We start from the raw sequence: 4,528 nt of genomic DNA on the forward strand, positions 1-4,528 counted from the left end.
AGAGAGGAGGGATGGACGAAGAGTTGAGAGAGTACGACAAAATGATGCATCTTGCTCGAAGTGGGTCTAGAGGAGGGGATGCGTTTTATTTCGCCCCGCGCACCGGCTATAGATCAAGTAGCCGAATTTATTTCATACATATTGCAACACACGTTTTTTTGTTAAAACGTTAACTTTCATACCATATTATGAACGTTTATTAAAAATGGATATAAAAAATGATGCACAACGGTACATAAAACAAGTTAAGTCTTTTTTCTTGCCCGGTGCAAAGCACGGGCATTTCTACTAGTGAAGGTATAATGTGCACCGCTTCCTTTTCAGTGGTCCGTCGTTGCGGGCCCCAACCAATAGTATTACTACTACATAGGTTTTCTACATATAAGTATAAGCATTTTTGGCCATAAGTATAGCATTTTTGTTTGGGGAGTACTATGTGCCGGCGCTAGCGCCGGTCGCAGGCCGCCCGATCTGTACGGGGCACCGTTAGATCTTTTCATACAACATCTTTATCTCCATGCAACAAATTTCGACACTACGCAGCATTTTTCGCAACGGTTGTAACAAAAAAAATAATTATAGCAAAAAAATATCTACATGATCGTAGCAAAAAAACGAAGAAGATGATGCGTGGTGGCAAAAGTTAAACGCCGGTTGTAGCAAAAATTTACGTGGCGTGTATGCAACTTTTTCAGTGAACGGTTGCAGCAAAAAATGATGCCGGTTGTAGCAAAAAATAACACGATTGTAGCAAAAGTCAAAATGCCCGTTATAGCAAAAATTCAATGAACTCGAGTTGCAACCAAACGTATATGCAACTTTTTTACTGTACAAATCTAGTAAATAAAAAACGCTTGTAGCAAATATGAACGCTGGTTACAACAAATTTACACGAAAAAAAAAGCTGCATGACAAAGGTTTGTAACAAAAAATACACGGTTACAACAATTTTTACGAAAAAATGTTGCATACACCTGCCAGCGAGCGCGATCCGCGCGCGACCGGACGAAAGATTCGGCCGGCGCGCCGGGGGGAAACGTTTCCCTTTTTATTTTTGCTTGCGAGCAATGCTACACCTACGTGGCCATCCAACGTAAAATAGATTAAGATTAGATGGACTTTCTGTTGGAGGAAATTAGGAGAGCTGGCCCACCCAGTTTAAATCAGGGGAGGTGTAGAGATTAGTTAGTCAAGCTCCGATAGATAACATAGGTTTTTTTTTTTTTTTTTGCAAGAGATTGAAGGGAAAGAAATGGCTCGCTGGAAACCGCTGTCTCAAGATAGTGATTAACTATAACTGGGCGATTCATTTCGTCGAGCGTATTTTTTGGATCATTATGGATACAAAATACAATTCAACGTGCCGATAAAAAAAACGCACGTTCGTTTTTTAACCGCACGCAATCTATTTCTGGTTCAAATTTGAGTCGAATTTGCGTCCGCATAGACTCGGGATGGACGTGCGCGACGCCCGCTAGACGCTCGCCCTTCTCCTTCTGCTGGCCCGCCCGTCGATGACACACAACCACCATTTCCATCCAAAATTTCCCGCCCACCCCTCCCCCACGTGTCATTGATGACGGCGCGCCGACCCTCGCTGTCGCCGTTGGTCTTGTCTCCCTCGCCTCCGTCGGGAGCCGTAGCGGGTGAAAAGGGTCGTCGCCGACCAAGAAGAAGAAGGTGCTGACGCACGTGAAGCGCGCCGAACAATCGTTGAGGAGGAAGAACCGTCGGCATCAACAAGAAGCCAGGAACGAGGCGGAGGCCGCGTCCACCCTCGTCGTCGCGTTAGAGAAAGAGGCTAACATCGTGAAGAACAGTCAGCTCGTCCGTGAGGCCATGGGCCCGTTGCTGCTATTACGGCCGCGGCGAGCACCAGCGCATCGCCCCTTTGTCACTAACTTCCGGACTCGCCACGCATGTGCTCCATGCCGACGGAGCATGGCTTTCAGCTGCACCACCTGCAGACCGCCCGTCTGTCCTACTCTACGGTCTTCGGTGCACCGAAGGTGAGCGTGGTCACCGAGGAAGCTGTCTTGATTCGAGAAGATGGAGGCCGACATGTTTCAGCCTCGAAGACAAGTGACCTATATGCCGTGGTGTGCGGGCATGACCACGATCGAGATGGCATGGCCGAAATACATTCTCATTTTATGTGTTGGCATGTGTGTCGGCCCGCTGGCAAGTGCGCCCAGCTTGAAAACTGAGTATTCCTTGTGAACTCTTGACGCTGGCATGACTTATGGCCGTCGAATATTTTAGCGTTAAAAACTATGTGTGCCTGAAAGAAAAATGGGTCGCTTCCTTAGGCGCACGACCGACCCATTTGCAAACAAGGACGGACGTGCCAACCCAAACGGACAAAACACGGACAAAGCGTGTGTCTGTTTGCGTCGCGCGATTGGAGTTGTTCTAAATGGCCGCACAAAGCTGGACACATGTCGCATGGAAATCGATCTTTTGAAAGGTTGCATTTTCCATTTCAACATATGTCATGTTGCAGGTATGTTTTTGGGCTTTGCTTCTTTACAACATAGGTGATATTATCAGCTCAAAAGAACACAAGTGATGTTGCGGAAAAAAACTTATGCAATATGGATAATGTTGCATAATTTTTTTGGGGTCTTCACTTTTTTGCAACATAAGTGATGTTGCAAGAAAACTTCTACAACATAGTTAATGTTACAGAAAAATTTGCAACGAATATGGTGTGCAAAAAAATCGCCACACATTGCGGTTACATGTGTAGGAGCACAACTGTTGTTTGTCATGCCGTTTGCAACTCTGGTATTGCAACTGCAATAGGAAGGCCTTCAATGATGCTCGGGGAAGACACGAAGGAGGTCAAAGGAGTCACGACTACACAGCAGGCGTCGACCGGCGGTGCCACCAGTGTCCGACCTCGTTTATGGCTGCCCAGCAGATGCCGACCAACGGCGACAGCAGCGCTAGCGCCTGATCTCATCTATAAATGCCACACATGTGACATGAACACATGGCAACGACGAATATTTCGTATTAACGACGCGAGGATGGCAAGTTTAGTTGTCAAGCAAGGCAACTTTCTTTTTGGATGACAAGTTTCATTTCTTTAGGGTTTGTTTTTTTTTCTTTGGAGTGATAAATTTAGTTGTAAAAAAATGTCAGGTCCAGAGTGCTTTATGCCACACGTGTGACATTTATCATGTCTACTCTAAAAGAGGAATTGATAGCCTTTCTTCCACGGTTTATTTTTGTTTGTCTTTTTTTTTCCTTCTCACCACCCCTTCTCACCGGATTTTCTTCCTCCCATTATAAACCAAATCCCATCAAGGGGGATCTTGTTCCGTGCTTGTTTTGGCTTGTATTATCTTAATTCAATCATATAAATAATAGGTAACTAGGATTTTATAAATCACACCATATATTTCAGATCACCTTCCTAAAAGACACATAAGCTTTTTTTTATAACTTTTCAAAACAAAATCAGATATTTCTAAATAACAATTCGCTAATCCCGCCTACTATGCCATTTACTATTATCATTATCTTTATTATTAATTGACAATCATAAATTTGCTAATACAACAAAAATAACATATCTTTTTTTTACGAGTGTACACATTGGTGCACCCCTTTAGAGGGACTATGTATGCGACACCATGGAGGACGCCGTGGCCATGCCTGGTGTCGGCACGATGCTCGACAATGCCAGGGCATGGATCACGGCGTCTACGACGGACGTGGCGGAATGCAGGTCCTCGGACCGTCACATACACACATTCATGGATGCGGTCATATTATATTCTTTGTTTGTCATACAAAGAGCCAAACAGACTACATTTTCAAATCAAGTGTGTTCATTCAAATGTCACAAAATTTGTTAAGGAAATATGTCCTGCAATACTCGGTAGTAGTCACAGTCGTCGTTCATAGTAGCCAATCATGTGAAAATATTTTGAAATCGAGCTTTGAATCAATTCAGAAATCACCATCAATAAAATTAATTACCTAGATAGTTAATTATGTATGCAATTAATTAGTACATTTAAATATGATTATTTTTGCACCAAATCAATTTGAAAACCGAGTCAACAATTAATTAATTAGTTAGGGAGTTAATTATGCCTACAAATAATTAGAAGTAGTGATCTTTCCCAATTAGGCAAATAATTAATCAAACAAGTATTTAATCGCATTGAATCATTTCGAAAGCCCTCGTGGGCAAGGACGATCAACAGGCTCTCAACGACATGCCCGAGCACCGCTTGACAACAAGGTTGAATGGGCCTTTGAGTATGATTTATGTAGTTGTTTGTTGTTTTGTGTCAATAACATATGTTAGTTTAACCCCCATTATTATATTATAAATATGTAAAAATGCATCCCTATTGAAACGCATGACGAGGAGATGAGGTGAGGGTCATCTGGTTTTAAAAGAGGAGTCACCAGCAAAAAATATCCCGCTACGGCGTGAAACCAAGCAGGAAGGGAAGGAAAAGATAATGGTGCATCATGTAATGGGGTTTATGTATTGAGCCATCGTGTT

The sequence above is a fragment of the Hordeum vulgare genome, chromosome 1H (genome assembly GCF_904849725.1).
Source record: "Hordeum vulgare subsp. vulgare chromosome 1H, MorexV3_pseudomolecules_assembly, whole genome shotgun sequence".
In the NCBI taxonomy this organism is placed as follows: Eukaryota; Viridiplantae; Streptophyta; class Magnoliopsida; order Poales; family Poaceae; genus Hordeum; species Hordeum vulgare.